Raw genomic sequence first — 23,677 nt, 5'->3', positions numbered from 1 at the left:
AATGATGATCATATCTATATTAATAAGATTATCCTTTTCAGAGGACTTGTGTCCAGTGGTCAGGAAGGACAGATGTCCCACAGCGTTCGGGATCTTTCCTCGTGGAAATGGCCAGCCCCACTGTCACTGAACAGCCTGTCAGGGAAGGGAGATGTGTCTGACATATTCAGAGTCCAGATACTAAAAGCAGAGACAAACTGCAGTGTGCCTGGATACGTATCACTGCACTGGAATAGTTTGTCCTCTTTGTCCTGTGCTCACAAGAGATTCTTCATGTACATCTTGGATCTTTGGATCCTTTTTACAGTGCAATGAACACTTCTGGCATAAGATGTAGTGGTTAAGTAAGAGGTACTAAGGTATTCATCTGTATATTGAAAAAGGGGTGCTACTTCTTACCTGGAAGTGGTGAGAATAGGTCTTTCCTACTTACAAAGGGAAAACTGGGAAGACCAGAAACCATCTGCATGCTACCCGCTGGAGTACTTCAGGTTTCTCTCTTAGCAGTTCAGGACAGTGTTATAATTATTCTTTTAATGCTCTTAATCTGAACCATAAAATAGCAGTTCACAATAGGCAGAAAAACAGGCACCTAAAGGTGAATTACGTTGCCAAAGTCCCCATGACAAGATAACATCAGAAAAGGGTCATAAAACATCCCCCTTGCAGAATTATCCATCAGGATAATTCTAACTTTTGTATCATGTTACCTTTGTTGTGGGCACACAGTACCCTCCTTCAATGAAATTGTAGCTTCCTCCTTAAGACTATTTCATGCAGTCAAAGCAATAAAATGAAATAACCTTCAGATCACAGAACTTAAAAAATATTACCTTACAAAGCAAATCAGTAACTCTTCTAATTGTTGGCTTGCACATATTTTTAGAATGTTTTCGTACACACTGTGGTATAAAAATGAATCTCTGGAAGCTCTTAAAAAACTAATTTGTAATAAATTAAAACAGTAATTTAATAACAACAGTAAAATGACACTGAATTAGTGATGAACTTTGCAAAATAATATTGAATACAAGAAATAATTAATAATGTGTTCATGGCAGGTTCATCAGTCTAATAATGAGAGTTTCTTTTTGCCTGGAAAAAATGAATGCTTATTACCCATGAAGTGGGTATATTGTGCTTCCCCATCACTATGAATCCACATCTATATGAAAAAAACTTTCAGGTTTGAGAGGTTCTTCTTGGTGTCCATTTTATAAGGTTGTGTGCTGAAAAAGACAGGAATTATGAAATGGGAAGTGGATATAATATCAGTTTAATTTGGGTAGTGTTGACTAACATTAAACTATTCACACTGTTTTAACTGCCATTAGTCATCAGTTCATAAGAAATAATTTTATATGATGAGAAACAAAGTAATCTGAATTTGATTTTTAGACTTGCAGACTTCTGACATCCTATGTGACATTATTTCAGTCAACCACTCTGGACTATTTTTTCTCTGACCATAATGTTTTTTCTCTATCTCATTGTCACACTGAAATTAAAACTATTCTAGGCAAGTCTATGAAGAAATAAAGCCCTGTACTGAATTTGAAATAATGATCCGTGAGTTATATATCTATTAATGTAAAGTACTAGGTAGTCCAGTCATTTATGGGTATTACCTATGGTGTTATGAGTTAAATTACAGTGGGACTCTAACATTATGCTACATACCTCATAAATAGTTGTATTATTCCAGTACTAACCTAAAAATCTCTCAAGTCAGTCAAAATTATAGCACAGGTAGTTGTATATTCTTGCACATTTCAACAAAACTATGTTTCATTAATATTCTGGAAAGAAACCCTAAAACTAATGGATCTCATCCTCCTTTCTGCTCTTTTAAGTGCAATAAAATTGCTCTTTGCCATTTTTTTCTCCATTAAGTAACTTACGTGAAGCAATTTCAGGCAGGCCTTAAAATGCTTTCTAAATTAGATGAAAGAAAAGTCCATCATTTTTTAAGTCTATAATTGTTACGGTGGTTTTATGCACAGATCCAAAATAGTTTCTAATGGACATTTTAGGGTAGGAAAGATGATGGTGTTTTAGTGAGGCAACATTGCTGGCCACGGCAGGGTTGATTTATCAAAATAATTTTAAAAGCAGTCGCTTAAAGAGTGTAGCTTCACAAATTTTGTGTAGCCGGAAGTTTTTTTTAACAGGTTAATTGCAAAACTAAGTGCATCCAGAACGCTTTTGGTATTTTTATTTTTAATAAGGAAGTTAAGTTATCTGGGTTATGTTCCCAAAACAGAAGCCTTAATGACCTTTATTCTATATTTCTTTTCATAGATTATTGCGATAAGGAAACCCTCGTGTCGCGACCCACTGGCGTCTGGCTAATCCGATGGTATTCGTCGCCGCATTGTCCGTGATCAATAACTAATTATCAAAGTGGCATTTCTTTTCAGGAGCTCCTTGTTAAAAAATGGCTTTTGGCTGAGAGTGGAGGAAAAAGGTCGCCACTTTGACATCGTTGCGAGTCTTTCAAAATCCAGTGGGCCGTCCGATTGAATTACTGTCCCAAACTAATTGATATAAATTTGAACAGAAGAATGCTTGTTACTACAGAATGTCATAATGATATCCTTGGCAAGAGCATGTCAGTGGGAAAAAAGGAGAAAAGACCAGCACTAGTCACAAAGCATCTAGACAAGTTGCAGCACAAGACTATTAACAAAATTAACAGGAACAAAATTGTACACCAGTTCCTTCTTCCCAGCCAGTCTGATCAGACACTGGAGAAAGAAAAGCATTAACATTTCCTTTTGAACCTCATCCTTTATTTGAAAACAGGCTTTAAAAATATCTACTGGAAATAATAATTGCAGTGTACAAGGGACTGAAACTTGATGATCAGTTGCAGAGGTCTCATTGACTCTACGGGGATCATGAGTGAGTATCCATTGCTTTAGTCATAAGGCAGAATTTGGCACATAGTTTCCTTAGGAAAGGCTTTTAAGCAGCCTTAAAAACTGTGCCTTTGAAATATGGTAGCTTTCTCTAAAGAAAATTGGGCTGTATGAGCCACATGCCAACTGGGAAAAATCCTCCAAACACTTAGGATACAGTAAGAGGAATCACAAAAAATGTGGTGAGAAGGGGAAAAAGATCTTGTAGTATTCATGCCTGAAATTTGATGTGTTGTCTTGCATGTCATTTGGAGATTGTCTGCTCATTGGAAAGCTTGGAAAACTGAATTTTCACTACAAGGCACTGGACTTGTGGAGGTTCTGGCTTTTGGTGTTTTTTTCAGATCTCACTGTCTTCTGCTCCATGTCCTACATTCAGTCCCTGAGCTGGGAATTGCTAGGGAGTGCAGAAAAGATTACCCTCTAAAGGGTATGGTGTGCTCTGGAGAAGGGCTATTGTAGAAGCCTTTTTGGGGGGCATAGCTGGGGTTAACTCAGCTATGGCAGAAATTAATAAGCTGAATCTATTAGTTATCCAGTCATAAATGTTGTCAAGTAGTTGGCCAAAATGTGCCATTTTAGCCACATCCAGAGTAAGTCCTATGATTGCTGAGGAACAGAGGAGAGAAAGACATTTGTACCTAATTGGAAACAGTGGTTTGTGAGCTTTTTAATCCCTGATCTTGAAAGGCTCCAGCTGGGGTCTAGTAATGAATATCTTTCCTGCAAACTTACTGTTCTACATTTCCTAATGATAAAGCAAAGGTGACTAATGAACTGACACAGGGACTTTCATCTCTTCAGTAGATTTGGAGATTCCAATCAGACTGTATCAATCAACAAACTGAAGTTTTTAGTATCTGATGCCTTGTCTGTAGTAGCAGTAGTGTGAAACAAGTAGTCTGCCTGCAAGCCTTGTGGACAAACCCCAGTGCCACCTCTGTGCAGTATTTTTGGCACAGCTTCAGCATAGGGACTCAGGAACAAATTCACTGGAGAAACCCAACAAATTTTGCTGGTGGCAGTCTCCTTGTTAGGAGTGGCTTGTGGCAGGTGACCATTTTGAAAACAGGTCAGTGAGATTTCACAGAAGTCTGACAGATTGTTGCTTGTGACGGATTTATTGTTTGGATATGAAGACCATCAAGCCACATTTTCCTAGTATGTCAAGCCACAGAACAGAGTGGGAAACCACAGGGGTCTGAAGATTCAGCTTCACATGGTTCTGGTTGCAAAGGGGGAAAATCTCCTTTTCCTAACAAAGGATCTAAGGTAGTGAAGTTCACCACGTTCAGTTCCCACTCTGCCTTCCATATATGACTTTATTACTGTCCTCTTATGCTGGGGGCAGGAAATGCCTTGTGATGGCAAATAGCTGAGCCATCTCTGACAGACTTACATCATCACAGAGTCGCTAGGGAACCGTCTTCTTGTCTTCCATGGCTGCTTTAAAGACACTTTGTGAGGCTTTCTTCTTTATCAGACCAGAGAATTCAGACTGAAAGCCTGTCGGGCGGGTCAACCAATGTCTAGGTCAACCAGTCTTGCCCCTTAATTATTCCCTCTGGCATCACATTCACAGGGTGATGGAAGTAGAGGCTAAATATAGGCCCTCTATATATAGGCTCTCTATATACTTGGAATATATGAAGCCACGTCTGTACTGTTATTATTGGAATGTACGTTTGCATCGTTGAATAATCCAGAGGAGGAGTTGTAATGTGTGTAATAAAACTGAAAAAAGACTCCTACATGTTTGTCAGCTGGTTTCAGGTCCAACTGAAATTGTGACACTATCAGGGCTGGCTTATGATGTCATTAAGCATTTTAGAATTTATAGCAACTCTAACAGGTAAGAGGAATTGCTCTGAAAGAATACAATTTCTGAGACTGATTTGATGTTGAATGGCTTCCTTACAAAAATTAGTGTCATACAAAAATCAATGTAGTCCCTACTGAACAGATTTAAAATTTGTTAGTTGATCTAAAAATCTGCTTCTAAATGAGAAATCATTATTCACTGAGGTATTTTTAATATGGTTAGACGTAGATCAGCATGTAGCCAAAAGTTAATATTTTGGAGAAAAGATAAACATCCAAATAGAATTTACAGATGCTAATTTGTAAATAACAATGAAAATGGGTTAGTTATATAGTTTTATAGAGATTGAATTGTATTATTGCAGCTAAATGTAAATGCGGTTTCATGCATCTAGGAACAGGAATGTAAATTACATTTATTAGCTTGGAGAAAGGAGAACTGGGAGAAAAGACTAATACACATGATAGTTGTAATTGAACAGAAGAATTAGTACAGGAGGTTCTTGGATGTACAAGAAAGGGACCATTGAAAAAGAGTTAAGTCGCTTAAAAACAAAACACAACAAAGGCATTTAAGAAAATTCTGAGAGTCACAGGAATTATTTGAGATATTGAAAATACATTTCCTATTGGGAAACTTGGAGAGTTTACTTAGTCTGCCCTGTGGAAACCTAGAAGCTTGTTCACTCCTGGTCTGCAAGACATTTCTAACAGCTGACAGAAAGTTTTTCCTGTAGCTTAAATCCCAAGATGATTAGAGCTATTAGAAGTTAAAGAGAAAAGTTCAAATTTGAAATAAGGCAATACTTTCAATTTTTGACTGCTTACTGCAACACTATTAAGAGAAATGTGACAAAATATTCATGAACCATTTGAAATTCCCTTTATCCCTGATTCCATTCTTTCTTACTAGTCACTGGTAATGTCTTAGGTAGGTGACTGACATTCTTTATTAATTTCATAACCTCTTCTACAAAAGTAAATAGTTACCTGAATTTTAATTATGTAGTAAAACGTGTAATTTTGAATCCAGCTAATTGTCCCAAAGTAGTTAATTTATAAATAGCTCTGAATATCTCACACTTACTGCTTCCATTTACCACTTACTTCCTGTGTTTCTCTTCTTGCTGTTTCGAGCACAGCACCAGAGCAAGGGGCCATATGTAGCTAGATCAAAGCAGGAGCCTGTCCAGAAAGGTGTTGTGACTCATGAATCATAACTAATCCCTTGATTACCCTCAGATGGTACATTTTATTTCCTTTCTTGTATCTGGCCAGCTGTTGCTCCTACTGCTGATCCTGCTGGTATTTTACTGCTTTTATTGGCACTGCTGATGTCTTTTGGTAGTCATGTAGGAACTGAAACAGGGATCCAGGAGAGTAGTTGTGCTCCACCCAGAGCGTTGATGGCTGAGTAGCTGCGGTGGAATTGGCAGGAATGTTTCCTTTCTTCCTCTCCACAACTCTTAAATAGGCCTTGAAGTTTTATTGTGGCAGTTATCACTTTAATATCTGAACAGCTCCCAGGTTAACTGAGTGATGAGCGGGAATCTTATGGATGCTGGATGTTGGCTCCTGCTTAGGAGTCTGTGCTGGTTGAGAGGCAGAGCTCAGCAGCCGTAATCTTCAGCAGCATTATGGTGAGAAAGACTTCTGAGTACTTCCAAATTCATGTTAACGTTGGTTTAAAATTATTTACAAACAATTAATTTGTCTGTGTACATGTATACTATCTATTTAAAGCTGTAATTTCCCTTTCTTTTCCAGTCCATAGCTGTGGTATCATGAGTAGTAAACCTGGCTTAAATTTATTATTTTCAATTTTAATACAGTGTTTGAAGAAAAATTGGCAACAAAACAGGCCCAGAAAAATAGTTTAAAGTAGTTATATATGCGAACAGACACCCAGCTATAGCTGTCTTAATGTGAAAATCTGTGAGGAAAATAACTATAGAAGTTGCTAATATTATGCACTCAAAAAAAGAATGGAGCTAGAACTAGCCATCTTTGTAAAACATGGAACAACAATCTTGCAGATATTTCTGTACTACACACAGACAAATACAGCTAAGTTGGTATTCCATTTTTTTATCAAGCAGCAAACCAGCTAAGAAAGCCCAGCACTTCATTTATGGACATTATTGATCTAAAACTTGTTTTTCCACCTAAGCCAAAGTGACAAAAACTTCTCTAAAGTGAAACAAGTTCAAGCACTCTCAGCCTGTTTCCCATTAAACATCACAAGAACATTGCAATTTGACATTTATCTGGCAGCCTTAAATGTGAAAGACCAGTGTAACTGGTACACAGAGAATGGAAAGGCCTCTTTGGCATCACTAGGGATGCTTTTACCAGGTTAGGGTCAGGTGGGATGACAGCAGAGTGGAAGGAGGTAGTCTCACTTCACTGCAGACTTGAACTATTTTTGACCTCTAGGGTACCAGTGACTTAGTTGGAAATTGCAAGAACGCTGAGCTGCCCTTTATAGAATTATAATTCCTTGCCATTCAAACAAAAAAAAAAGCTAATTAAGTATCCCTTATCTGATGTAACCCTCATCCAAACAGAACCAGGGATCATCCTGTTGCCATTCTTAGAAAATGTAGCTGTCGGAAACAATGGTGTTGGTGGCTGCTATTTGAATGTAGACCTTAAAGAATCATGATTCCAAACTTCTTGGTGCCCTTTCCCTATCAATCAAAAAGAATCGTATGAAATAATTATTAGGCTACATAATTATTTTACAAAATAGAAGGTGTTTTTACTGCACATTTCCATTTTAGTACCAGTCATTACTTCCCTGAATACTAATAACAGCGTTAAGCATTAATAGCATGTTTTAAGGTAAAGGGTCAATAGTCGAAGACCTATGAAAGAACTCTGAGCATTTGCAATGTAAAAGAAACCTTTCACGGAAAAGTGTTAAATAATAAATGTATTTCTGGAGGAAATGTTATATTGTGCTCCATTTGGAGAGAAATGACAATTTATAGGACATCACTCAGCTGCCTCTGTATAAAATATCTTTAATAATGCTGTGGCTTCACACTTAATACAGAAGTTCACAGAAAGCTTACAGTTCTTTGAAGAGGTCAGTATTATACTCAGTGAGGGGAAACTGAGGCACGTGATGACTCAGTGCACCAGTAAAAGCACAGGGATCTGAACTGGTGACTCAGTCCTCTGAGTGCAAGAAAATGGTGCCTTTTCTGTATTTCCAATTAGTAAGCCATCTTCTAATAGTTCTTTTAAAAGTATAATACGCACACAGGGGATGGTGAACTTATTCAGAAAAGGTAAAGGTACTTGAAACTTTTTTTTTTCAAGCTGGTTTAAGCTGCACAATTTGAGGAGTGTGGAGGGAAGAGTTAGAAATACTTGGTATCGATTTGAATTTCTTTGTTATGCCTTCATATGTGTATTGACAGATGACCAGAGGAAACGAAGCCTCAAGAAAGGGGCAACTTAAGTACAAAATCTCCTTGCCCTATTGAAGTCAACGAACAGACTCTTCATCAAGCAATCATCTCCTTTCTGTGGCATTATAAGCACCCCAGTTTCTTCCTTTTCAGGTTTACTCTGGTTGTTTTAAAGGAATAAATGGGGTGTGAATATTTAATATCCCAATAAGCTCTCATTTTTCTTCATTAACTTTTTCTCTTCTTGTCCTGCAGGTATTTCCCTCTGAGAAGATGGAAATACCTGTGGCCACTTTGGATTCATAATCCTGAAGCATTTTTTAAAACTAAATATCCAAGCCCTATCTTACAAACACTAGTAAGGATTCACTCATATGAACAGACTGAAGGAAGAACCACAACTTCTTATTTGTTATTATTAATATTATTATTAATATTATTCTTATTTACTGATCTGTGAATAGTTGCTGAGGAAATGGGTACTGTGAGTTCAGTTGTAGGGGATCCAGATGAGTCAGAGAGGTAATAATGAGGTGGTTGTCATGTGGATGCCCAATACTGAGAACACTCCCTTCAAAAAGGGAAAATATCTTAAGCTTAGATTTCCACTTGAAAAAATGATTATTTATTTAATGAAAGCTCTGTGTAAAGTATGCCCTATCTAAATCTCAAATCTGTGCCCAAATCTGAGTTTCCCAAGTTTCTATGTCTTTTTAATGCCTAACCAATCAAAACATACCTTTGCAGAACACATGAAACCAATGAATACTCCTCCAGCAGAGCAAATTCTTTTCCCAGCAGCCACAATGAATAAACAAGTTTCAAGTGACATCGAGACTACTTGGGATTCTTTCTGATTCAGGTTAGTCCTGCAGGTCTGCTTGTGTTTTCCTTGAGCACCACAGCTCCCACAGTATTACCTGCCACCAATTGTCAGCAGATTGCCAAAAGTTACTCTCTCCCATTGTTGAAGGGAGTTGAGTTGCTTTCTGGGAAGAAGCTCCAGCAGCAAATATGACAGAGTCTGAGTGGAAGGTTGTGTCTCTCAAAGTTGTCCTGTGTTCCACTGCCATGGAGTTTTTTGGGGCATCCATAACCAGAACTTATGAAACAGTGCTAGTAAGATAATAGAGCTTGTGCCTGTTCTTCTGATCATTAACAACAATTATTTTATAATGCTATAGAATACATATCTGACTGTTAAAGAGTTAAAGAAAAAAATGAATCCTGTAAAAAATCAGGCCATCGTATAATGCCTCCTCATTGCTATAATGATATCAGTTGCAACAAGTCCAATGGCTGACCTCATTACAAGGGTTTAATTGCATTGTTACACAGTTTCACTTCTTCTCTCTGGCCTCTTTCTCTTTATGACAGCTTTAGAAAGGAATTTCAGCTTGAGGTCAAAGGAAATTAATTACTGCTTTCTTAATCTGTGCTCATCTACATTTAGAAAACTTGGGGCTTTTCACTAACATATTTGTGTCTCATTTCTGTGTAGACCCAAAGTTATAAGACTTTTGTCCTTTGTCAAAGTGCATAAATAGCCTTTTTCATATCTGAGGCCAGATTTTTTTCATGTCATTTACAGTTGTGCACATATGGACTGATGCCAGTGGAACCAATGGAATGTCTCTGGATATACATTCACTGTGACTGAGGTAAGGCACTTGCAATGTATCTTTAATTCAGACTAAAGATTTATGGCAGATGCCAGGTGTTAAAAAACCCAGTAACAACAAAACTAACCCAAGAAGAAAGGAAAACCCATCCAAATAAGAAGTTACACTTAGGATAAAAGTCAGAAAGATGATCTCCAAAATTAAGTAGATACTTATGTAGAGAGAAAGATGAAAAAATATGTCTCTTTGACAACAGATTTTGCCTGCTACCTACCTCGTATTTTCACTAAATACATCATTGCTTAGTTAAGGAGTATCCAGCTTATGTTTCAAAGCACTTGCAGTCCAAATAACACAGTGTTGGCATCAGAACGGTGAGGAAGGTGACAGAGATACCACAACAATAATTCTTGGTTGGAAGGCAAAAGCATGTGCAAAATGTGGTTAAATGCTTTTATAGCATAAAATATAAAATGAAAACTCATAAATTAGGGCCCTAATCCTAGTCATTAGGTCTTTTGAATTGATCCTTGCCTCTTCCACGAATGCCGACTGGTTTCAAGAAGAACCAAACTTCTCCCAAAGAAGAAAACAACGTTGTTAGTTTGCTTCTTGAGGGAAAAAGTTTGGAAGGGAAATTACAATGAGACATGTCTCTGGGATGACTTGACAAATTAATGTGAGAGGATATGCCATGCACCAAGGAAAATCTGAACAAGTATTACCACCATGCAACCATGATCTTGTAGTTTATAAGAAATTGTTATGCGCTAGGCATGTGTAAAACTACAATACAAGAAATACAGTTTTCTGCAGAAAATATACATGTATTTCTTACATGTACTTTGTGATTCTGATTTATAGTCATGGAAATGTTGACAGAGATAAAAAATTGCTAAGTTTTGAGCCCTCTGACATATAACATTTAAAGTTTCACAAATCTATTCACTATCCTTTGATCAGCTTTGCCACCCACTGAAATTCCTGCTACCAGAACTGCATGCTCTTTTTAGTTTATTAGTTGCTGCTTCAGTCTCCCCTTTCAAGCAGTAAGATTTGCAATAACAAAACTGCAGCTGCAAAGCAAAACCAACTTGTTGAATTTTACCCTTCATCTATCTTGACTGAAATTCAACTCAGTTATAAACATCTGCAGGAGGAGCAAGGTTTCATGTAAGTCACTGGCTCTTAACATGGGACCTGCTTGAATTAGAGTGAGGATCATTCTCATGATTGCCCAGTTTTTAAAACAGCCTGTGGTGTTGCCAGAAAGCTTTATGGGGTGGAAGTTGAAAATTTCAAGCCAACCATCCACAGCCATGTGTATGACTGTGTTATCTACAATGCTGGTTGGAGCAGTGTGACAGGAGCCAGGACGTGTTGGGAAACAGGGTGAGTTTGAACTTACCCATAGTACTCTAGACCTCCCTCCAGGCCTACACCTTATTTCAGATTTTTCTTTAATAGTTGTACTTCTAAGGCAAACTTGGACTTAAGCATGAGTTTTGACCTAAACAGAAGAAACAATCAGTGTATAGATGTAAAGTTCACCAAGACGAAGTAGCTATGCTGAAAAGAGGTCCTGAACAAGCTTAAATTCTCTACAGCCATGAAGAGGTGTAATACTACAGGTAGAATGTGTTTGAACTAAACTGAGTACCTTGGATAACAATAGTAGTGAAGTAACAGCCACATGAACTTCAGTATGCAGTAGCTACTCAGGTGAACAGGCAAGGTTTCATGGGCTTGTACTCAGTCTTGCCTAAAGTATCCACTGAGAGTACACTGGTGTTGATACTTCAGGAAATTAGATCAAAGGTAGCTCTAATCATGCTCTAACCATATTTTTAATTTTGTGAGAGATCTCCCCTTGGAGGGCCTGGACCGAGTCACTGTGTAGTGGTGTTATCTGAACTATTTCACTCATTGGCACCAGAGTGCATTAATTGTCCAAGAACAGTCACAGAACTATTTAGATTAGAAACGACCTTCAAGATAACCAAGTCCAGCTGTTGACCCAACACTTCAAAGTCCACTACATCTACATGTCAACTGGGACCTCCTCAGTTAGCCAGGACTGCTGGTAAATGATGGGAAGTGGCTCGGTGAGCACTTCCACCAACTTCCTGGTACCCTTGGGTGGATCCCATCCAGACTCACAGACCTGTGTGTGTCCCAGTGGTGTAGCAGGTGACTGATCATTTCTGCTTGGATTATGGGGGGCTCATTCTGCTCCCTGTCCCAGTCATCCAGCTCAAGGCACTGGGTACACAGAGAACATTCTGGCAAAGAAGTCATTAAGTACATCAGTCTTCTCGTAATCCTTTGTTGCTACATTTTCCCCCTGCATCTGCTAAAGGATGAAGATTCTCTTTAGCCCTCTTTTTGTTGCCAGTGTATTTATAGAAGCAGTTTTTAGTTGTCTTTTGCAGCAACAGTGAGACTAAGTTCTCACTGGGCTTTGGTCCTTCTAATTTTCCCCCTGTATAACCTCACGACATCCTTGAATGTCACATCAAGGTGTGAACGGATTAAGTTGAAAGGCCCAGTTAACACAGACATGGCACTGGTGACAGAATTAAGTGCTAATGATATATAACAAAATACTATTACATGAAATAGGATCTTTTTTATCCAGCTTTTTGATTCTGTCTGATAGAACTAGTAGAACAAAATGAAAAACTATTCATCAATCAGAAGCCTGTCTGGGTCAGGCACTTTGGTCAAGCAATGTGAGTAATTCCACCTACCTGCACTATAATTTATTGCAAAATTAATGCCATAACATGCTAAGCCATTGTTTGATAAAGGTAATTCGTAACCTCAGGAAAAAAAGCAAAATTTATTTCTTTCTTTCTCTCTGTCTCTTTTTTTTTTTTTTTCCTATCCTGACAAGATGAAACCATTATACTGAATGGGGATTTCATGATGGTTCAATTCTAATGGTTGAAAAAAAGACCTTGAGCAGGGTTTGATTGACTTTCTAAATCACTGACTAAGCCAAGTTACACTAAAAAAGGGGACAAAAAATCACAAGGTATTAATTTTTGTTAAAGTTTACCTGCTTCATTACAACAGAATGAAATCAAGTCTTAGTGGGAAGAATAAGTTTTGATATATGTTACTTTCTATTAGAGTTTTCAGGACAGCTTATTCTTAACCAGACTAAAATACAATAATTCACCAATTCAAAGTCTTAATTGCACTGTTATGAGGTAGGGAGACTAATGGCATATTCTTATTTTTAAAATGTTTAAAATTATAGTTTGTTATAAAACAGGTCACTTATGTCTGGTATTTGATTGGCCTTGATTGCTTCAGAAAATTAAATTGTTACATTAGCTGTGAAGTAATTTGTAGTTTCTAAAGGTGTTCTAAGGTTTTCATTAAGTATCATACAGACATACAGGGGGGACCAGAAACTGAGTGGAAATTTGAAAATGACTCAGCGTGTCCAGAATTCATAGCAGACCTTCACAACTCTCTCTTGTGAACCTTATTATATCCATTTCTCAGTGGGAGAAGCTGAGCTGCACAGAAAGGGTCTTTCCTTTCCTAGAGACTCGTAGGTATTCTTCCAGCTGCACCTTTTATTTATTCCTTCCAACATGCTGTTCTGGTGCTCGGTGTGTTCTGCCATGCAATGTGAAGAGGAGCAAAATCTTGTAAAACTCTAGGGAGCGAGAAAGGAAAGAGCATCTCTCACCTATCCGTTGCTCTCTCTCTTGGTGTGCCTCATGAATAGTTTGAAAGATGTTGAAACAGATGAGATTATTTACCTGCTCTCTATTCCACCACTTCATCCCTCCATCTCTTTTTCATAGATACAGCAAAACCAATACAGCAGTTGAAGGTGAGATAACAGGAGGAGGTAGAGTTGTTTGTTGCAGAGGATTTACCCATGTTGTGTTACTGTTTCTTTGGGATTGCCTGAATGAGAATAGATTTAGGAGATGGGAGTCTCTGACTGGAATGAATCTGAATAGGAAGCAAAGGAATAAGGAGCAAGTGCTGTAACTGCAAAGCAGCTCCAGATGTATTGTTGCACATTGAGGATTCCCTTACGGGTCTGTTTACTCTGTAAGGTATTCAGACACTATGGTAAAACAGAACTCTTATTTTGGTTTTCTCATTTATGTAAACTGAGTTTAGGAGAAAAAGAGGGACACTGCAGACCAGGAGCTGTAATTGCCAGATGACTTTCCAGGATAAAAGGCAAAAAATGGATAATAACTTGAAACTAATCAACTAGAAAATAATTTGTGATAGTTTTGCATTTCAATGCAGGTGAGGCAACCGTACACAGTAGTGATGTGGTTTATATGTAGAACAATATCTTAATAAAAAAAATATAAAATGGAAAAAATATTGCAAGGATATTGTCATTGACAAGTTTTTCTTTCTTGTATTGTTTCTTTTGAAACTTACATTCAGGGGTTGCAGACTGTAATATCTGGTGACCTGCATAAACTTGTATAGCAGCTACTGTAGTGGTGTGATTCTATTATCTAGACTTCACATCTTACCTGCTGGGAACTTCCAAGAAATGATGTTATAGTACAAGTAATCCAGTTTTTCTTTTTGTTGTGGCTTTCCTATAAATGTGATTGTGGAGATCTTCAAGCGCACAATCTCCACCTGTGCGTGTGTATACATGGAATTGCACCTGAAATTGGGTACCTGCAAACACCTGCAGAACTAAGAATAGTCTTCATTTTATCTAACTAAGCCTTTATATCATCTAACACCCACATGCTGACTGCCCTAAAAGATTGCTGCCACAAAGCTCATCTGGAACTATTTAAGAAGACACGAGCACAAGAATTTGATTTGCATCCCTGAACTTTGCAGAGTCCAGACAGAACTTTCAGCAACTGTATCTTAATAACCTCATATGGTTAATACATTTCAGTGATTTAAAGGGCATGAGTGACTCTCACCAGTTTTTGTCGGTGTAGTATCATAGCGCGGATCTTGCTGGTTTTTGTTGGTGGAGTATCCTGGTGTGGACCTCACCAATTTCTGTCACTATGTTATTATGGTATAGTTTGTTTGTTGGTATAGAATTGTGGTACAGCCCCCACCAATTTCTGTTGGCATTGTATTCTGGACAAGACCTCACCAGGTTTTGTTGGTATAACATCACGATGCAGGTTCTGTGCAGTTGCCCAGTGGAGCGCTGGTTGAAAGTCCTCCCGAAATTTCCTGGGGTGGTTTAGAAAAGGTGTAAAATACACCCTCTGCTGCCCCCAGCAGGCAGGGACAAGTACAGGTGTTGGGAACCCCTCTTGGATGTGTATGTTGAGTGCCATTTCCAGTGCTTAAGAGAAGTTTGGTCTTTCACAAGAGCTTTCACCCATGCAGTGCCCATTGCAGAGGAAGCTTCTTGCTTTTAGGTAATGCCCATTTCATCTGTTGTAAAGACACACATGAAAAAAGGGCTGGCATTAGCCACATAGCCATAAAAGCCTAGCAACCAAGAGTATTATCTTTATTCACAAGAAGTATAGCACTTTTAAGGTTCAGAAACGTATATAAAAATTGGGTTCTGAAATGGTCATTTTTCCCCTCTGCTATGCCATTATAGCGATCAGCCAAGCTTCTGCAAGGTAAATACTTTTGGAAAATAAGTGGAAATTTGCTGCAAATCAGTCCCTTTTGTGCATGGCCACAGGAGCATGTTGAAATGTTTGGACACTAATACCCATTCATTTTCTTGGCTCCATAAATAAAAGCCGCCAGCTATGTGGCGGCCGTGAAATGGTATTCTTCAGGACCCAGCAGGAAGCCCCATCCTTATTACCACTGCAGGGGGCAGGACAGGCCCAAAATAGCAAGACAACTAAATCAAGACATTTTCAATGTCTAACAAAATGACTGTGGTTTAGAGAGAAGCAAAAGGTTGGAAAAAATTGGACGGCTTTTATACTTAGCATAATACCTTTGTTAAAAGAGTTCAGATAAGAAAATCAGATCTTAAAAAAAAAAAATAATAAAAGGCGTAAGCATATTTTCTGAATATCATTTAAAATATATAAAGATCTTATGGAATGATAGGCAGAGCACAGTGCTCTCTGAAAGGACATCCTGCTCAAGTCATATTTTCCAAATGGTAACCCATGCTTCATCGTAAATAATGTCTTCTGGCAATATTGTAGTGTTTCGATGGTGCCAAAAGGCTTGAAAAGAGATATTGGAAATTTGTCAGTAAAATTTGAAATCTTTTTTGGTCCACAAAAATTACCAAAAAAATAACTATTTATAAGGAGAAAAGGTTTTGGACTAAACCCTTGGGTTTTTCTACAGGTTTATTTAATTTTTATGGGTTTCCTACAGCAGGCAATATGATTCTAGATTTTGTCATAAAAACATACTCAAGTCCTTCAGTCAAAATAAAAATGTTAGTGTAACTTGCTGTTTTACATAGCTGAACTGTGCTTAAAGTAGTTTTAAAAACTGAGCTTCAGGTAAATGGGATATTTTAAGTGTATAAAGAACAATTCGGGGGATACCATCTTGCTTAAGATAATGAAAGATCAGACTGTTGAGGTTTTAATGAATTCACAGTACATTGGTGTATGCCAAAACCAGTGTGTCATTCTCACCACTAAAATACATATGGAGGAGATGTTAGTTTTATTTTAATTTTATTCATTTGTGATTCTGATTATAAATTTGCTTAAACAAAATTGAAGTAAAGATATGCCTTACACATTCACATTTCCATGAAGTATATGTATATATATATATATATATATATATATATATATATAACATATATATATATATGTGGGCATATATCTATAAATTTGTACTTACACATACAAGTTGCCACACAGTTTTGGGAATTGAAACAGTTGGAATGTCTTGTTACAGAAGGAAATATTCAGCTTTAGTTTCAAGAAAAAATAACCATGTTACCTTAACATTAAATTTACTTGCACTGCAAAGGAGAAATTACTAAGGTGCAAAATGTCAGAGAAAAATGAATTCAGTGTATTACTGAGTATTGCCTTGTAGACAGGCAAGGGTTTTGATAATAAAAATAAAGCTGAAAATGAAAAGGGGGAACCACAGTGCCGGTTCAGTGCTGTTTCAGTCTTCCCTGGGACTTGAGACTTTCCTCAGGCTCAAACTCCCTGGCCATTCCAACTTTTTAATGTTGGCTGTCCTAGCTTCACTCTGGAGCAAGCCAGATTGTCCAGGGAAGTTTGTATACATGAAAGGAGTGGCCCATATTCGATTCTTTCCTTATAGACATAAGAGAGGGAATGGAATGGCTCAAGAAACTCAAGTCTGAAGAGTAAAGCAACACAGTCATGATCCATGCAAGAAGCACGCTGTGTGGTCATGTGCAAAGGATTCAGACCACCTATCCCTATGCTTAGACATATAGGATACAGCTCATACATTCTGAGCTGGCTGATATAAATAAGACCCCAAAATTAGGAGAAATGAAGTCTATTTATTGGCTGTCTTTTCTGCACTAATTGAAAGAAGCATTTGAGGGACCATCCTGGTTGTACCTGGTAAAGACATAAGGAGGTTCCAAAGGTGTCATTAAGTGTGTGAAACCCAGTTTGGTTCATCTCCATCCTGTAAAGATCTCAGTATCATTTTGTTTCACCTCCTGCCTACATGGCACAGGTTTTACAGAAGGGGCAAGTTGTGCATCCAGAGTGGCGGTGACCATAAACATAATCCTCATGCACTCGAGCAAGGGCAGCCTTGAGCTTCCCATTACACCATAACTTAAGACACACCTTTGGGGCACTGACGGTGACCCAGACACATAAGGCTGCTTCCTACCCAGCTGTACTGCTCACCTTCCTGACCTCCTACTCTGAAAAATCCAAGGATCGGCCTACAAAGGAAACTGTAGCAAAGGATACATTGGTGTCAGGTCTATCATTATCATAATTGGGGCTACTGAAGTAATTCAGACATTAAGCCTGTAATCTCCTCTGCTGTTTGTATCTGCTTCATTTAAAAGTTACAAGGCCAAAAATTCATTGAAACCAGTGGAGATTCGCCTCTTCACTTATTTCCATTTCGGCCCACTGAGTGCATGAAAAACCTTGCCAAATTCTTTGGAAGCTTGTATTTGCAATATGACTTCCAAAATAATTAACCCCGGAAGCAGGATTTAACAAACTCACTTTGGATACGTGGAAGGAATAATACCTGAAACATCTTTCTTATGCTCAGCCTTCTATGACTCAGACTTTAATGATTGCAATAAACATTAGCTTACCTAATAAAAACTCTACTATTTCAGAGCTGGCTCTGGTGTCAACTGGAGCTAATTAATATTTTTATAGGTGTCTTCTCCCCACTGTAGTTTAAACGAAAATATTGTGGGGTGCTTACATCAAAGCTGGAGGCAGTCGAGAGTTGGTGCTTGCTTCCCAGGCTGAACTGATAGCAAATAGACAAATTTTTATAGGATTGTAAAAGCTGACTGTGGCTGGGGTTCATGCAGAGAAGCACTTTTCCCTGTAGCTCTCACAATTCAGCACTAATGCTCGTGGCTTGTTTGCTGTGAGGTGGCTGGTGAGATAGACGGAGGGACAGCGGACAGATAAACTGGCAAATAGTTCTGCCTATACTTAGACAAAGCACACAGTGACCCAGACAAACCACACTTTTTTTCTCCTCCTCCTTCTTCTAAAGGCTTTAAAAATGTGCTCTATCAAGCATTTACTTGTGGTGCAGATAAGATTTATCTAACAAGACCGGGCTAAAATTAAAAAGAAAGATGAAATAGCACAAGCGGTGCTAATACGTGTTTTGAAGCGTACGAATCGGCCAGTGCAATGTCACAGCCCTGGGCTACATTTGCAAGTGGTCGAGCATCTCCTTTTTAAAAGGTTAACCTACAAAGAGCACACAAGCCCCTCTCTATGAATATGGGCAAACACCCAGGGAGCTCCACAACAATAAGAAAATAATGACATCAACCTGACCATGCTTAAGTACATAACATGCTGAAGGTTCACGGTTGTGTGGCCTGGAACAATAAAGGAAAAATAAAGAAGCCTGCTTGGTAGGCCCCAGCTGTTATTAGCCATGCTGTGAGATCAAGGGAAGGTATGATATGGGCTGCCATTTCAATTGAGACCAGGTTAATCTCTCAATTTGTGGAAAAGAAAAACTAAAAAAAAAATAAAAATAGAGAGGGAGAGAAAGCAGTCTTCACTCCACAGTGCTACATATGGGAGAAATAACAATATCCCTATTTACATAATCTGTATTTAACCCTTTCCTAATAGAGACTTAATTTCCTAAGAGTCACAAACTGCAGATTTAATTTTCCTGCCCCCCAAAATGAAATATCAAACCTTTGTTAACCATTTCCCATTGGTGCTGCCATCGTTGGTGGCTGACATCCAATGCTGCCAGTGCTTACCCAGGGGGGACTGCTGGTTGCTGCTGGGAGATCAGAAATAGGTGGAAAGAGCAATGGATGCCACTGTTTTTCTGTCACTAATCTATTTCTAGCACTGGATAAATAATTTAAAATTTGTGCTATAATTTACAGTCACGAAATTTGGCAAATGATACCAAGCTCTTTCACCAATGATCTCAACTAATATATTGAATTTTTCAAGTGAAGTGCTTTATAGGTGTAAATAGTCCTATTTTGTGTGGCAGTAGTGTGTGAAGACGATGTGGGGACTTGCTCTCCCTAACTAGTTTTGTTCTGTACTGATGAAAGCAGTGAGGGGAGTCCAGACCTCTCCAAGGTCGCCTGCCATCCTCCCTTGGGATCCAGGTCAAGGCAGGATTTCCAGCAGGTCCATTGAGGAAAGCTGCTTTCCTACAGGCTTGGAAAACTGAAATAGAATCTCTTAAAGACTGTAATTTATGAAATAATAGCCTAGAGATACTGTATTATATTATACTTCTTTTTATGTGTAGTTTATGATGTGTAAGCCAGTGTGTGTGCACAGCCCACAAGGCTCCTGTAGACATTAAACTCCTCCTGAGTGCTGTCCTCTGCATCAGCCCTCTGGAGTCAGGGGAGATTACTCCCTCCTCAGGAGTGTCTCAGCATGATCACAGAAGATGAGTTAGGGGAAAAGGGATCCTGCAGTGAAGGCTGAGGCCAAGATGCTGCTGAGGACAGGGAGTAGGCAGGACTCTGGCCCCGAAAACCCAGTGCTTCAGAGGGAGCCAGGGGACTGTGTGCAACTTGTCAGAATTTTAGAAAGTCACTGAGCTGCTGGTCTGAGAGCAAGCCTGAGGGAATGGACCCACCTTGTCAGGACACAGGAGGCAGGGAGAGAATTTTGCCCAGTTTTTCATTCCCTTTTCTCTGTTCTTTATTTTTTCTGAGTTTTCCTTCATTAGAAAAAGTTCATTGTTCTTGTCTCTGGTTTATGAAAAACTCTCTCCGGTGTTTACAAAGATAGTGCTGAGTTCTTGGGTTTTTTGAAGAGAAAGATGCAGCAGAGTCATCTCAAAGCTCTGCTGACTCAGTTTCACAAGTACTAAGACTGATTAAAAACTGGTGCTTTATTTTCCAGGTATCCCAATGATCTGATCAGTTAAAATAGCTGAATGAAGCTGAACCAGGGCAGGGGACATATAGGAAGGCTGTGGCAAGACAGGAAACATGTCCCTAAAAATCCAGGTGAGCAGAACAGCCACTGTGCAATCACTTCTCACTGAGTCACTGCTCTATCCTCTACTGTCATCAAAAGGTTCATCCAACAGTAGTAGCTGTATTTATTATGTTTCTCAGATGCACACACCTCAGGTTCTTATGACTTTATGTTATAACATTTCATCATTAGTTTAATGGCTTAATCGTCTAAATAAAGGAGGGAATATCAAAATTGGTTCCTGGAGGATACCTGGACAGGGTTAGTTTTATTTTATTAGTGTAATGATCATGCTTGGATATTTTTTATTTCGAAGACTATGCCTTTTAAGAAAACTCTCAGGTAATATGAAATATAAATTATTGCAGAGAAAGAGCTATACTGATAGAGTTGTAAAACTCTTTGCATTTTCTAACATAATATATATTTTTTAGTTAATGGTCTGTTACAAAGTGGAGCTTAGCAGCATTTGTCTGAAACATTAACAGTGGCCAACTCCTTTGCATGAAAGTTTTTGGTACAGATTATTTAGCATATTCATTTTTCCTGAGATCAGGGATCACATTAGAACCTAAAAATCTTCGTACTATATTCATAGAGAAGTTGTGCTTTGTATATTTTTTCTGCTGCATTAATTTTTTTTGTGATTAAATACCAAAGTGCAAAGGACTTGAAAGCAGCTGTTTGTTTCTATTTCTTTTTCAGTTTTACATGAATTCATTAAAAACGTATTCCTGAAACTGTAAGGCCAAAGTGGTCAAACAGTGGTTAAAACCAAAATCCTCTCCTTAGGCTCCTGAGTACTCCTTTTTCAGAACTATTCAACCTGTGTCTTAGATCTTCCTTCCCTAGTAAATGTACTTCCCTTCTCTGTGGGCTCAGTAACTCACTTGTTCACTGAATTGACAGAACCAACTTAATCTTTGCCAGATTTATGCAGCACCTTGAGGAAAGACTGTGCTCGTATCCATTGAGCTCTATGTGGTCGGTGGCTACATTCCCTCCAGTGCCCATTGTGTCTGTTCCTCAGTGCTTTCAATTCAACACTTTCAGATTATAATGAAAAACTTCCAGATGTAGAGTTTAAATTTTCATTACATATGTTATCAGCAGGGAACATCAGTGATTTCTAGTGCCTGAATGAGTTCTCTGTGTTACCTGTAATGTAAAAACCCCCAGCAATAACAGGGATATCACATCCTAATTAACCACGATATTCTTGCACAGATAAAAATAAATCTATCACCTACTTCTTCCCTACTTAGTAACTCTTGCAGCAAGAAGATGTGGTCCCAGTAATGTGCCTGGATGTGCTGTCATGGAAAGATGTGGCATGGCTTCCTTTACAAAGTAAGGAGTTGATTCTGGATCTTTATTATAAAACTTATTTAGATTCATTAGAAAACATTTCTGTTGTTTTGTTGCCAAACAGTTCCTAGCACACACTAAATCATGTCTTATTTTATTCACACTGCACTTCACAGCAGTGCAGCCAGGTGTTAAATAATAGTAGAGTTACATCAGACAGCTTGGCTGTTCAGTTGGGAGAAGCATCCAAAAGTTCAGATACTTATCTGGAATCCTCCCAAAGGGTGATGGTCTGGAAACTGAGCTAAAAAAATATCACTAGAAGAGCTGCTTTGCAGAGCCATCCCCTTTTTCTGTTTGTAAGGTACCTTAAGGTACAGAGGTTTGAATACCTTAAAATAATTACATAGTGGGTTATTTAATAAAAGGTACATGTGAAGCCAAAGATTCCGGACTTGCTAACTGTTGATACTGTTTTGTGTTTCCTGTTCTCATTACAATCAGAAGTACCAAGGGGAAAACAATCAGTAAAGCAGCTTTTAAAAATATGTATCAGAAACTAGGAAAACACATATTCTTATTTTTTAATAGTATCAGAAACTAGGAAAACAGATATTCTCGTTTTTTAATAGTTTATTAAATTCAATCTAATTTTAATAAATCAATTTTTATATTTTTGATGATTCTGAGCTGCTCATATATGCACATACATGATTTGAAAGGACAACAAACTGAAAGGAGAAGAGAGTAAATCAAATTTTGGCAAGCACAGTGTTTTACTGACAACGACAAACAGGCCTTTATCTATCATTTCTGTACCTATGAGGCTGAAAGACAAAGTTCTGGCTCTTCTGAACTTAGCAAAATCAAGGTTCTATTAGTAGAACACCCCAAATACTTGCTGCTGAAATCCATTGCAGTTTTCCAGCAGCTGTGTCCAGAACAGAACCCTGATATCCTGAGTATGGGCTTGGAGGTCTTGTTGTGAAGTTGTGTTCATGAGCAACGGGGCTACCACATTAAACTCCTCAGCCTGTGGCTTTCAGGGGGGGAAATTTTGCTGGTGCAAGATTTCAGTCTAAAATACCCTGTTTCTATGTATAATATCTTTGAATATGCTCCCAGAATAAATGATGTATTTCTCATTTCCCTGTGGGAAAGATGGTTATTGTAGTGCTGAAAACAGGGTGATGGTTCCCCACCCCCCCATTTTCTCTTTGGACTTTATGTAAAAATAAGGTACTGTTGGAGCTGTATACAAGTGTGAGACCACCAGCTAATTTTGCATAGCCCACTGAACAGTTAGATGGGAATTGCTCTTCAGGGTGTTCTCTTTGACAATAAACAGAAGCCTCAAGTCTGTGTTTGGCTGCAGTTCAAAAAAATTACTAAGGAATCCTACACACTTATGTATATGAATACAAGCAATTGCACATTCCCATACAGTAAGCTTGCAACCACAGTTATTAACATTTTAAAATGAGTAAATGCAAATAAAATGACTGAGTAATACATGTTATGTTAAGATCAGCTATATGAAAAGCAAAAGGATTAAAAGTTAATTTCATCCTTTTTAATTCAAGGGACATATAAATGGCATTCTGGGTAGAGTCAACTCCTCTTTTATCAGTCCTTTGATGCTGCTTTCTCACTGATTCGGTTGTTCAAATGCTACCTACATAATAAAATCCTGAGTTAATTTACTAAGATTTTACACCAGTGCAAATGAAAGAAGGGAAAGTGCTAAACAAGGCAATTAGCACTCTGTTTAGTGCACTCCCAAAATAAATGTAGGCAATTTACAATTTGGCAAATGGTACTCTATCCAGATCCAAGTCATTTCAGCCTAAGGGGCTGGTGTAGTTCATTAGGGGTGAAGGGAAAGGGTCTTTGTTTTGCTTTGCTTTTTAACTATATGTATATATATATGCATAGACATACACACGTTGCTATTAAGGTTCACCCCATTTTACCATGCA

At 38.2% G+C, this 23,677-nt stretch overlaps 1 long non-coding RNA gene across 1 annotated transcript; it reads left to right on the top strand.

The window, feature by feature from the left end:
• The first annotated feature begins 2,820 nt into the window (after nucleotides 1-2,820).
• LOC116793041 lies at nucleotides 2,821-21,739 on the top strand. Its single transcript, XR_004359349.1, has 5 exons — nucleotides 2,821-2,904; nucleotides 8,909-9,023; nucleotides 9,753-9,822; nucleotides 20,313-20,419; nucleotides 21,656-21,739. It is a non-coding gene; the product is annotated as an uncharacterized LOC116793041 (long non-coding RNA).
• The last annotated feature ends 1,938 nt before the right edge of the window (nucleotides 21,740-23,677 follow it).

Source organism: Chiroxiphia lanceolata, chromosome 12 (genome assembly GCF_009829145.1).
Source record: "Chiroxiphia lanceolata isolate bChiLan1 chromosome 12, bChiLan1.pri, whole genome shotgun sequence".
Classification (NCBI taxonomy): Eukaryota; Metazoa; Chordata; class Aves; order Passeriformes; family Pipridae; genus Chiroxiphia; species Chiroxiphia lanceolata.
The sequence above is the reverse complement of the archived record's forward strand: the minus strand, read 5'-3'. Positions and strand labels throughout refer to the sequence as shown.